General features: G+C 41.3%; 1 non-coding gene across 1 annotated transcript; it reads right to left on the bottom strand.

The window, feature by feature from the left end:
- Positions 1-12,482: 12,482 nt before the first annotated feature.
- On the bottom strand, positions 12,483-12,589 carry LOC115931810 (U6 spliceosomal RNA). Its single transcript, XR_004068256.1, has one exon. It is a non-coding gene; the product is annotated as a U6 spliceosomal RNA (small nuclear RNA).
- Between the last annotated feature and the right edge of the window lie 548 nt (positions 12,590-13,137).

Consider the following 13,137-nt stretch of genomic DNA (forward strand, 5'->3'; position numbering starts at 1 on the left):
TGATTTGAAATTTATTTTATTTTACTTTATTATTATTATTTTTGAGACAGAGTCTTGTGCTGTCACCCAGGCTGGAGTGCAGTGGCATGATCTCAGCTCACTGCAACCTCTGCCTCCTGGGTTCAAGCGATTCTCCTGCCTCAGCCTCCCACGTAGCTGAGACTACATGTGTGCGCCACTATGCCCAGCTAATTTTTTGTATTTTTTGTAGAGATGGGGTTTTGCCAGGTTGGCCAGGCTGGTCTCAGACTCCTGGCCTCAAGTGATCTGCCCGCCTTGGCCTCCCAAAGTGCTGGGATTAGAGGCGTGAGTCACCACGCCCGGTTGAAATTTATTTTGATATATGGTATGAAACGCTGAACTTTTTCCTGCCCCAAATTGTTAACGAATTGTTCCTGCATTATTTATTGAGCACCCCACAAAATTCCCCAGTAATTAATTAATTAATTAATTTTTTTTTTTTTTTTTTTGAGATGGAGCCTTGCTCCTTCGCCCAGGCAGGACTGCAGTGGCGCGATCTTGGCTCACTGCAAGCTCCGCCTCCCAGGTTCACACCATTCTCCTGCCTCAGCCTCCTGAGTAGCTGGGACTACAGGCGCCCCCTCCGCACCCGGCTAATTTTTTGTATTTTTACTAGAGACAGGGTTTCACCGTGTTAGCCAGGATGGTCTCGATCTCCTGACCTTATGATCTGCCCGCCTCGGCCTCCCAAAGTGCTGGGATTACAGGCGTAAGCCACTGCACCCGGCCTAATTAATTAATTATTTTAGACGGAGTCTCCCTTTGTTGCCCATGCTGGAGTGCAGTGGCACGATCTTGGCTCACTGCCACCTCTGCCTCCCGAGTTCAAGCGATTCTCCTGCCTCAGCCTCCAGAGTAGCTGGACTACAGGTGCGTGCCACCATACTCGGCTAACTTTTGTATTTTTAGTAGAGACAGGGTTTCACCATTTTGGCCAGGCTGGTCTTGAACTCCTGACCTCAAGTGATCTGCTTTCCTCGGTCTCCCAAAGTGCTGGGATTACAGGCATAAGCCACCGTGCCTGGCTGAAATTCTCCATTAATTTAAGTGCCACTTTAATCAATACTAAATTCCTGTATAGACTCGGGATGGTTTTCAGGCTTATTCTTTCATAGCTATGTCTATTCTTTGACACTGCTTTAATTATTATAATTTTACAACCCATTTTATATCTGGTAGATGAAATCCATTATTTATATTTTTGAAAATTTTCTTTATTATTTAACCTCTTTTATTTTCCATTCAAACTTTAGACTAATATTTTTAACTTGTAGAAACTTTGTAGCCAGGGCGTTTTTTGCTTTTTTTTTTCAAGATGGAATTTTGCTCTTGTTGCACAGGCTGGAGTGCAATGGTGTGATCTCGGCTCACCGCAACCTCCGCCTCCCAAGTTCAAGTGATTCTCCCGCTTCAGCCTCCTGAGTAGCTGGGATTACAGGCATGCGCCACCACACCCAGCTGATTTTGTATTTTTAGTAGAGATGGGGTTTCTCCATGTTGGTTAGGTTGGTCTCGAACTCCTGACCTCAGAGATCTGCCCATCTTGGCCTCCCAAAGTGCTGGGATTACAGGTGTGAGCCACCGCGCCTGGCCTTTTTTTTTTTTTTTTTTAGTTGGAGTCTCGCTCTTGTCACCTAGGCTGGAGTGCAATGTCCAGCTCTCAACTCACTGCAACCTCTGTCCCCAGGTTCAAGTGATTCTCCTGCTTCATCCTCCCGAGTAGCTGGGATTACAGGTGCCCACCACCTAATTTTTGTATTTTTAGTAGAGATGGGGTTTCACTATGTTGGCCAGGCTGGTCTCGAACTCCTGACTTCAGGTGATCCAGCCACCTCGGCCTCCCAAAGTGCTGGGATTACAGGCATGAGCCACTGCATCCGGCCCTAGCCAGGTTTGAATTGCAATTCCATTAAACTTTCATATGACTTTAAGCAGAAATAATCCATTTGAAATATTGTTTTCTTATCCTTGAATATGGTATGTTCTCTAACTGTGCAGATCTTTTTTTATATTCTCTACAAAGTTTTGTCACTGCTTCAAATACTTCTGCATATATCTTTTTTTTTTTTTTTTTTGAGATGGAGTTTCACTTGTCTCCCAGGGTGGAGTGCAATGGCGCGATCTTGGCTCACTGCAACCTCCTCCTCCCAGGTTCAAGCGATTTTTCTGCCTCAGCCTCCTGAGTAGCTGCAACTACAGGTGCCCGTCACCATGCCCTGCTAGTTTTTTGTATTTTTAGTAGAAATGAGGTTTCACCACGTTGGCCAGGCTGGTCTCAAACTCCTGACCTTAGGTGGTCCGCCTGCCTCGGCCTCCCAAAGTGCTGGGATTACAGGCATGAGCCATCATACCTGGCCCTGCATACATCTTAAACATTTTATTTGTAGGTTAAAAAAAATCAATCAATCAATCAATCAATCAATCATTTATCAATCTATCATCTGTCAACTGGGATCATCTCCCAGGAGACATTTGACAATCTCTGGACATATTTTTAGTTGTCACAACTGGAAACTAGCTATTGGCATCTGTTGGGTAGAGGCCAGGGATGCTGCTGCACATTGTACAATGCCCAGGGCAGCCCCTACACACAAAAATTATTAGTGTCAGATGTCAGTAGTGCTTACATTAAGCAACTGTCATCTGGCCTGGTGTGGTGGCTCATGCCTGTAATCCCAGCACTTTGGGAGGCTGAGGCGGGTGGATCATGAGGTCAGGAGTTTGAGGCTAGTCTGGCCAACATTGTGAAACCTTGTCTCTACTAAAAATACAAAAAATTAGCTGGGTGTGCTGGTGTGTGCCTGTAATCCAAGCTACTTGGGAGGCTGAGGCAGGAGAATCGTGTGAACCTGGGAGGCGGAGGCTGCAGTGAGCCGAGATCATGCCATTGCACTCCAGCCGACAGTGTGAGACTCCGTCTCAAAAAAAAAAAAGAAAAAGAAAAAAAAAAAGAAACTGTCATCTATCTACATTGTGAGTGAAGTCTTTTCCCCACGGATTGTCCTACTGACATAGCAATATCTTGGTCAGTAACAGAGGAGATCTGTTAAGCGTGTGAGTGGTTGGTCCATGTTCTCTGGGTGTTTGCTCCAAGCCCTGGGAGGAGCAGCCTCCTTTGAGAGGCAGCATCCCTTGACTTCCACAGAGCCCAAGAACACGATGGTGTGTGGCCCTTGACTGTGGCTCTGCCTCTTACAGGTCTCTTAGAGAGACTAGGTGTCCTAGAGGAGGTGTCTTCTCGGGAGAGACCAAGAAGGCCTGAAAGAAAATCCATGATTCCATTTGAATAAATGTCAAGAACTGGCAAAACTCACATCTGGTGATGGAAATCAGAGGTGTGGTTGCTGGGGTTAGGGAGAGGATTGAGTGGAATGGCTGCAAGGGAAGTTTTGGGGATTATTTTTGGCACAATGAGCCTGGGTGATGGAGAGTGTTTTTCCCCAGGACTTTTTATTCTTTAAACAAGGCACAATTATAGCTGCAGTAACCCCCCTCTTTTTTTTTGAGACAGGGTCTCGCCCTGTTGCCCAGGCTGGAGTGCAGTGGTGCAATCACAGTTCACTACAGCGTCAGTCTCCTGGGCTCAAGTGACCCTTCTGCCTTAGCCTCCTGAGTAGCTGGGACTACAGGCATGTGCCACCACGCTTGGCTAATTTTTTTATTATTATTTATTTTTGGTAAAGACAGCGTCTCACTATGTTGCCCAGGCTGGTCTCCAACTCCCGGGCTCAAGTGATCCTCCTGCCTTGGCATCCCAAAGTGCTGGGATTAATTACAGTTGTGAGCCACTGTGCCCGGCCATCAGAAGCCCCTTGATATCCTGCTCCGGCCCCAACTCATTGCCCTTTCTCTCTCCCCAGAGGCAGCCAATGTCCAGAAATTGATAAGTTATCTTTCACATCCATGTTTTTGTATTTTTTCAAGCAGCGTAGTTTGGTGTGTTTTTTTTTCAATTTTTTTATTGCAGTAAAATATACATAACATAAAATTTACCATCTTAACCATTTTAGTATATTAAATACATTAATTAATTAAATTACTCACCTAATTAAGTAATTAAATAATTTGGTATATTAAGTCCATTTAGCATATTAAGTACAGCGATATTAAGTATATTCATATTGCTGTGCAACCATCACCACCATCCACCTCCGGAAGTCCTTTCATCTTGCAAAACTGAAACTCAGTACTCATTAAGCAATGACACCTCCATTCCCCCAGCTCCTGACAACCACCATTCTACTTTCTGTTTTTATGAATTTTGCTATTCTAGAGACTTCATGTAAGTGGAATCATATAGTATTTGTCTTTTTGTGTTTGGTTTATTTCACTTAGCTTAATGTCCTCAAGATTTATCCATACTGTAGCATGTGTCAGAATTTCTTTCCTTTTTAAGGCTGGATAATATTCCATTTTTGTGTGTATGTAGATACACACACACCACACACACACATACATATGCACACAAGCATATGGTACCACATTTTGTTTATCCACTCTTTCATCAGTGGACACTTGGGTTTCTTCTACCTTTTGGCTATTGTGAATAATGCTGCTGTGAACATCGGTGTACAAATACCTCTTTGGGACACGGCTTTGAATTCTTCTGGGTATATACCAGAAGTCTAATTGCTAGATCATATGGTAATTTTATGCGGAACTGCCATATTGTTTTCTACAGTGGCTGTATCATTTTACACTCCTACCAACAGTGTACAAAAGCTCTGATTTCTCTGTATCCTTACCAACACTTGTTTTCTCTCTCTCTCTTTTTTTTTCTTTTATTTTTGAGACGGAGTCTTGCTCTGTTGGCCAGGCTGGAGTGCGATGGCGTGATCTTGGCTCACTGCAACCTCTGCCTCCCAGGTTCAAGGTTTCAAGTGATTCTCCTGCCTCAGCTTCCCGAGTAGCTGGGATTACAGGCCCACGCCACCATGCCTGGCTAAATTTTGTATTTTTAGTAGAGACGGGGTTTCACCATATTGGCCAGGCTGGTCTTGAACCCCTGACCTCAGGTGAAGTGCTGGGATTACAAGTGTGAGCCACCGCGCCTGGCCTCTCTCCCCTTTATTAATAGTAGCCATCCTAATGGGTGTGAGGTGGTATCTCGTGTTTTCAATTTGCACTTCCCTAATGATTAGTGATGTTGAGCATCTTTTCATAGGCTTATTGGCCATTTGTATATCTTCTTTGGACAAATGTCTACTCAAGTCCTTTGTTTTTGATTTGGGTTGTGTGTTTTTGTTGCTTACTGAGTAGTGTGTTTTTAAACATTACGCTTAAAGTATCACATTGTGCATATTTTTTCTGCATTTTCTTTTTCACTTAATATTCTTTTTAAATTTTTTTCAAGACAGTGTCTCACTCTGTCATCCAGGCTGGAGTGCAGTGGTATGATCTTGGCTCACTGCAACCTTCACTTCCTGGGTTCAAGCGATTCTCCTGCCTCAGCCTCCCAAGTAGCTGGGATTATAGGTGCCCGCCACCATGCCAGGCTAATATTTGTATTTTTAGTAGAGATGAGGTTTCACCATGCTGGCCAGGCTGGTCTTGAGCTCCTGACCTCAAGGGATCTGCCCGCCTCAGCCTCCCAAAGTGCTGGGATTACAGGTGTGAGCCAACACACCCGGATCCGCTTAATATTCTTTACTTAATTTATTTTAACTGCTGTATAATACTCTACTGTGTTGCATACTTCTTTTCTCCAATCTTCTATTATTGGACATTTAGGTGGTTTCCAATTGTTCAGTATGACACTGCTTCAGTGAGCATCACTACTTGTTTGTGTATATTTATTTTTTATACAGTCATAATATTGTTTTTCAGTTGGTTCTCTTGTGTTCTCTAGAAAGACAATATTATCACAAACTGAAAATAATACTTTTGTTGCTTTCTTTCCTGTAGTTATGATTCACATCTATTTCTGGTCTGGTACATTGCTTAGAAATTTCAGAACAGTAGTAAACAGCAGTGGGAACAGTGACTATCCTTGTTTTGTTCTTGACACTAATGAAGTTGCCTCCTGAATTTCACTGTTAAGGATGACTTTGGCATTTGGTTTGAAATGTTAATTTTTATTTATCATCTTGAGGTATTATTTTTCATTTGAATTTATTAAATGAATTTTATAGACTAATTTAAATATTATTATAGTTTTTTTCTTCTACAAATTGTTATAGTAATAGACTTCTAATATTGAAACAACCTTGGAGTTTTTTGATGTATTATTCTCCCAGTCTATTGCAGGATTATGTTTGCTTGTATCTTTTTAGTATTTTTGTATGTATAACATATTAAGTGTGATTGGCCTGTTTTTGTTGTAGTTGACTATCTTTTAAGTCACAGTTACAAGGTTTTGTCTTTCCTAATAGGACATTATTGAGATATAATTTACATAAACTACACAAACCTTAAGTGTACAGCTTGATGAATTCTGACAAATATATATATCTCAGTCACCATCATCCAGATCAAGATATAGCACATTTTCATGGTCCCAGAACATTTCCTCATGGACCCTCCAGTCAATCTTCGATCCACACCCCAGCAACCACTTCCCTGATTTCTATCACCAGAGATTAGTTTGGTCTGTCCTGTCCTTGAACTTGTCCTATATATGATCATATAGTTTGTATTCCTCAGTATCTGGTTTCTTTCATTCAACATAAAGTTTTTACTAAAAAATTAAAAAAAGTTTTTTAAATTTGTGTTTTGGAGATGGAGTCTTGCTATGTTGCCCAACCTGGAGTGCAGTGGCTATTCACAGATGTGATCATAACTCACTGCAGCCTCAAACTTCTGGACTTAAGTGATCCTCCAGCCTCAGCCTCCTGAGTAGTTGGGACTACACGGTGCCTGGCTGCATAATGTTTTTGAGATTCATCCAAAATATTATATCAATTGTTTTGCTAGCTTTGTAAAATGAACTGATAAGATTTACATCTTTTGGCCAGGGATGGTGGCTCATGCCTGTAATCCCAGCATTTTGGGAGTCTGAGGCAGGAGGATTGTTTGAGCCCAGGAGATGGAGGCTGTAGTGAGCTATGATGGTGCCATTGCACTCCAGCCTGGGTGACAGGGTGAGACCCTGTTTCAAAAAAAAAAAAAAAAGATTTACATCTTTTTCTTTTCATGCCCTGAAAGAGCTAATGTTACAAAATTTATTTGTTTTGTGAAAGGTGAAGTAACTCACCTGTGAAATCATCTGAGGCTATAACCATTTTAGAAGGCAATACTTTAAGAACTTTCTTTAAACTTTTCCTTTATTATTGTTCTATTCAGATAGTCTAGTTTTTGTTGAAGCAATTTTTGAAGCAATTTTTTAATGTTATGTTTTCCCAGAAAATAATCCATTTCATTGCAGTTTTGAAATTATAAGCATATAATTGTAGGTAGAGTCCTCTTAGAGTTTTAAAACCTATAGTTTCCCTTTTGGCATTTATAACATTTATTCGTGTTTTTTCCTTTTTCTTTTTTTTTTTTTTTTTGAGACAAAGTCTCTCTCTGTCACCCAGCCTGGAGTGCAATGGCGCAATCTCAGCTTACCGCAATTTCTACCTCCTAGGTTCAAGAGATTCTCTGCCTCAGCCTCCCAAGTAGCTGGGACTATAAGTGCACCACCATGCCTGGCTAAGTGTTGTATTTTTTGTAGAGATAGAGTTTCGCCATGTTGGCCAGGCTGGTCTGGAACTCCTGACCTCAAGTGATCCACCCGCCTCGTCCTCCCAAAGTGCTGGGATTACAGATGTGAGCCACCACGCCTGGCCTGTTTGTGTTTCTTCTAAAGGTAGAAGCAAAGCTGTTTCACGAACCAACTCTAAAATTTATTTATTAATCCTACTGTCTTTCTGACTGTTAAGGTTACTAATCAATAATATTTGCTTTTAACTGTTTTACTGCTTTCTTCCCCTGGTTATTTTGATCTTTTATTAAAACCAAATTACTTAAATGAAAGTTTATTTTACCTATTTATTTTTATTCTTTTCTGATTAGCCATAAAGGCCATTTAAGGCTACAGATTTGCCTATGAATCAGCTTTGTCTCATCCCATGAGATTTCTTATATGTTTTCTGTTTTCCATTGTTTTTAACTAGTCTGTTTGCAGTTTTGATTTTTGCTCTTTAGCTCAAATATTATCCAGGAGAGCACTTAAAAATATCTAAGTGATTGGGTTGTTTAGTTTGTGTGATAGGAAAGAAGTGTTTATTATTTAGAATTCCCCACGGCTTTCTAGGGAGGGTGGTTCCCGTCTCTTTAGCATCTTTTGCGTTATACACAGCAGTGACAGATGTAGGTGTAGGAGCTTTAGGGGAGCTCAGTCTGAGTCCAATTACTCTGCATAAAAAAGGGTGCAAGATGGATGCCTTTTCAGAGCTATCAGGGAGATGTGAGGGGGAAGGGTGCAGATGACTTGTGACTAAGACACGGGAAACTCACAGAACTTATAAGTAAATGGGTCCATTTGGAAGTTGGAATATGGGTAGGAAGGGAGCTGACTGAGAGTTAATTTTGGAATAGCATATTGGAATAAGCAAGATTTAACTGCTTTACTTGTATAGACTCTAACCTGTAGACAGTGAGGAGTCATTTGGGATTTCTTGCATGCAAGTGACATAATTGAGATTTATTCTCAATGTTAAGATCCCATTCACCTCCCAGAATGCTGGTAGCCAGGCAGAAGATGGAAAGATTCTTTTTTGGAGCATATGACAAGCCCAGGAGTAGAGCCCTAAAGACACTGACATTGGAGTCTTCTCAACAAAATGTCCTGTTCAGATCTCCTTGTATGACTCTTAGTTGAAAAGCTCAGAGGTCCCAATCAATTTTTAGTGTCTCAGTGTTTAATATGAGCAGAAAACCAAAGGTCACTTGACATTTAAGTAAAGCCTCTACCATGAAGGACAGAGACCCAAACAAATAAGCAAAGAAAAGAAGCAACCTAGAGGAGTTAGACGATGCAGGGAGAAGAAATCTTAAAAGCATTAACATTCTCAGAAATACAACACAAAATAGAAAGATATGGCATTCATGAAACAAGTAAGGAATGCTGATGAAAAGAACACACAGAATTCAGAGAACAATAAAACACCAGAAACTCAAAGAAATTAAAAGCAAAAAATGCTCAAACGTGAACAATTTACCAGAAGGATTGAATGATAAAGTTGAGTCAATATTTCAAAAAGAAAGTGATATCTACAAAAAAAATTGGAAAACAGAAGAGAAAAAGATAAGAAAAACTAGAGAAACAGACTAGGGAGTCCAACATCCAAAAAACAGGAATTTAAGAGTGAAAGGATACAGAAAATGAAAGGGCAAACATCATCAAAGAAATAATTTAAGGAAAATTTCTAGAACTGAAGGATGTGGAATTCTAGATTGATTGAGACCTATCAAATGCTCAATAAAACAGACCTACACCTTTGAAAAGAGAGGTTTTTTTTAAAAGAATTATGCATCTGAAATTTCTGGTTTACTTAGAAGATAATTAGTGCTAAAATTGAAGAATAGCAAGTTAACTTTATTTTTTATTTATTAATTTTTTTTTGAGACTTGTTCTCGTCGCCCAGGCTGGAGTGCAATGGCATGATCTCGGCTCACTGAAACCTCCGCCTCCCGGGCTCAAGCGATTCTCCTGCCTCAACCTCCCAAGTAGCTGGGATTACAGGTGCCTGCCACCACGCTCAGCTAATTTTTGTATTTTTAGTAGAGATGGGGTTTCACCATGCTGGCCAGGCTGGTCTCGAACTCCTGACCTTGTGATCTGCCCACCTTGGCCTCTGAAAGGGTGGGATTACAGGTGTGAGCCACCATACCTGGCCCAAGTTAACTTTAATGGCAAAGTTGGAGAATACAAGATAACTTGTGATTTGCATGTGGCCAGACTGCATATAAAAGGACCTCTGGCAGCATCTGTAACAAAGTGGACTGGTGTGATGTCAAAGAAATACACATTCCTATAATGAAAGAATGTCATGTAGAAATGTAGCATCCTAATTTGTAAAGTATTTTAGATTTGGTTGGGAGAAAAATCTGTCACTTACAAAATAAGGAGGAGGAAAAAATAAACAATTTAGCTTTTTTTTTTTTTTAGAGCTATATGGTTTACAAAGTGCTGTGGCCTATATGTGATAAACTATCTAAATTTATCTTTTTTTCTCAGAACAATACGAACATATCAATTAATCTTAACAATATTGCAAGTGAGGCATTATGACTCCCATATTGCAGACAAGAATGAGGCTCAGAGAGGTTAAGCAAATTGTCCAAGTTCATAGAATTTGCAGGTGGCAGAGGTGGGATTTACATGGCGGTCTCTGATTCTCTTGGCCTGTCCCTTATCATCACCACGAGGTCACAAGATGGTTGAAGAAGGAAGAAGGAGAAAGGGTGGAAAACAAAGGGCAAAAAAGAATGTGTACCAGCCCTGCCTTTTGTGACATCTCTCTGAAGTCCACCCAGCAGCCTCTTCTTAAGTATCATTTGCCAGACTATGCTATGTGGCCACCTCTCTTGGCAGAGGAAGCTGGGAAATGCGGCGTTTTAATTGGACTGCTTCCTTGGGTGAAACCAAAGCTCTGTTAGGAAGAAAGATTTGAGTTGGCAGCCAGGAGTCTCTGTGAAAGCCAGGAACAAAAGCAGCTAAGGTATCCCTTTCTTTGGCTAGCTAGAAGCTGTTTACATGGATAGCCTTTTTTCCCCCCCTTGGCTTTGGATAATGTGGATTATTTTCATGCAGTAGAACCAAATTTTCAATATAGTGCATGTATTTAATATTTCAATAAGGCGAGTTCACTGGCTTTTTCTGTCTTCAGACAAGATTTTTATGATGGTCCCAAATCCTGTTAAGATTTGATCTGAGTTGTTTTGCTAAATAGCACTCAGTGTTTTAAGCTCCCTGAAAGTGGTTACCCATAGTTTTCTAGGCTTTTCTTTCTGTGCCCTCTTCCCCAGGACCATTTCCCCTCTGTCCTCTTCCCCAGGACCATTTCCCCTCTGTCCTCTTCCCCACTTCCCATTCTCCTTCTCCACCAGTTCAATCGCTGTCAACTCTTACTGAAATCTCAGCTCATGCAATTCCAGAGAGAATCTCTAGTTCAACGAGTTGGGGTTGCAGACAGGGAAACTGAGGCCCAGAAAATCAGGGTGATCTCTGGCAAGGACTAATGCCCTCTGGCTCTCCTCAGTCTTCTTGAAGGAAGGTCAGTGATTCTTACTCCCAGGAGGAAAGACAGAGAGCGAAGGCCCTGAAGTAGGAAAGAGACTAGGGGCATTAAAGGAATCAAAAGGGGGCTGGCATGGCTGCAGCACAGGGAGTGAGGAGGAGATTGGCTTGAGCCAAAGCTAGAAGGGTCCTCAGGACCACGGGAAGCCAAGGCATGCAGGTGATGCTGAGGATATGGGGTGTATCAGCTTCTGAAGGGTATCAGCTGGGAAATAGTGTAATTTAGCTTAAAATCTTAAAGGGTCCTTATGCCTGCTTCATAGAGACATATTGGGGAGGGCAAGAACACAAAAGAGGAGAAGAGTGAGGGCTACTACAGTTGTCCTGGTGAGAGATAATGGAGGCTTGAACTAACGTAGAGGCAGTTGGGTTGGAGGGATGAGTGGATGGACGTAGAGTATATTGTCAGGCTTTGATGACAGATTTGGGGATGGGAGTATGGGAGAGGGGAAAGGGAAAGAATCCTAGGATTATGTCTTGTGCAAATAAGTAGATGAAAGAGCCCTTCATGGAATTAGGGAGCACTGGGGGAGGAAAATATTGGAGTGGAAGATCCAAAATTCACTTTTGTGCTGAAATTTCTGTGACACATTCTTATGGAGATGTCAGTAAGGTAGCTAGATGTATATCATGAACCAGATTTTTCTGTTTTATTTCTAATTGGCTATTGTTATATATAGGAAAACTGTTGCTTCACACAAATAGATACTTTTTTTTTTGAGATGATCTCACTCTGTTGCTGAGGCTGGAGTGCAGTGGTGGGAACATGGCTCACTGCAGCCTCAACCTCCTGGGCTTAAGTGATCCTTAAACCTCAGCCTCTGTATTAGCCTGGACTATAAGCATGCACCACCATACCTGGTTGATTTAAAAAAATTATTATTTTTTTCTGTAGAGACGGGTCTCGGTATGTTGCCCAAGCTGGTCTCAAACTCCTGCGTTCAAGCAATCCTCCTACTTCAGCCTTCCGAGGTGTTGGGATTATAGGCATGAACCATTGAGTCCAGCTGCAAATATACTTTGTATTAGACCATTTTATTGGCCTCTCTTGTTAGTTTGAATAGCTTTTCTGTGATTTTTTTGGTGTTCTCATATGTAATTATATTGCCTGCTAATAATGATAAATGTGTTTCTTCCTTTCCAACCATTTTACCCCTTGTTATTTTTCTTGTTTTATCACATTGGCTATAGTAGAGGTCCTTTTACAGTTAGCTTTTTTAATGTATATAATTTTTTCTTAAAAAATATGGAATGCTTCATGAATTTGCATGTCATCATTGTGTAGGGGCCGCGCTAATCTTCTCTGTATTGTTCTAATTTTAGTATATGTGCTGCCAAAGTGAGCACTACAGTTAGTTTTAATGGTAAACATAATATTGATATTTGACCAGCTAAGAGGAAGATGATTTTGAGACAAAGCTTCGAGGCAGTGTATACAGCTCAAATTATGACAGAAGCTTAGATGTGGTGTGATAATACATTTGAATAAGGTGGTGTCTTAGTTCTTGCTGCTGTAACACAATGCCACAGAATGGGTAATTTATATTGAGCAGAAGTTTATTGGCTCATGATTCTGGAGGCCGGGAAATCCAAGATCAAGGGGCCGGCATCTGACGAGGGCCTTCTTGCTATGTCATCTTATGGTGGGAGGGCAAAGAGAGGGCGAGAGAGTGAGCAAATGGTCAAACTCACAGCCTCAAACCCTTAAATTCATTCATGGAGGTGAAGCCTTCATGACTAAACACCTCCCATGAGGCCCCGCCTCCTAACAGGCCCCACCTCCTGACACTGTTGCATTGAGGATTCTGTTTCCAACACATGCTTTTTGGGAGACACAGTCAAACCATAGCAGGTGATAACTGAAGACATAAAAAGGGATATAAATACCAACTATC

This window comes from Gorilla gorilla, chromosome 21 (assembly GCF_029281585.2).
Source record: "Gorilla gorilla gorilla isolate KB3781 chromosome 21, NHGRI_mGorGor1-v2.1_pri, whole genome shotgun sequence".
NCBI classification, from domain to species: Eukaryota; Metazoa; Chordata; class Mammalia; order Primates; family Hominidae; genus Gorilla; species Gorilla gorilla.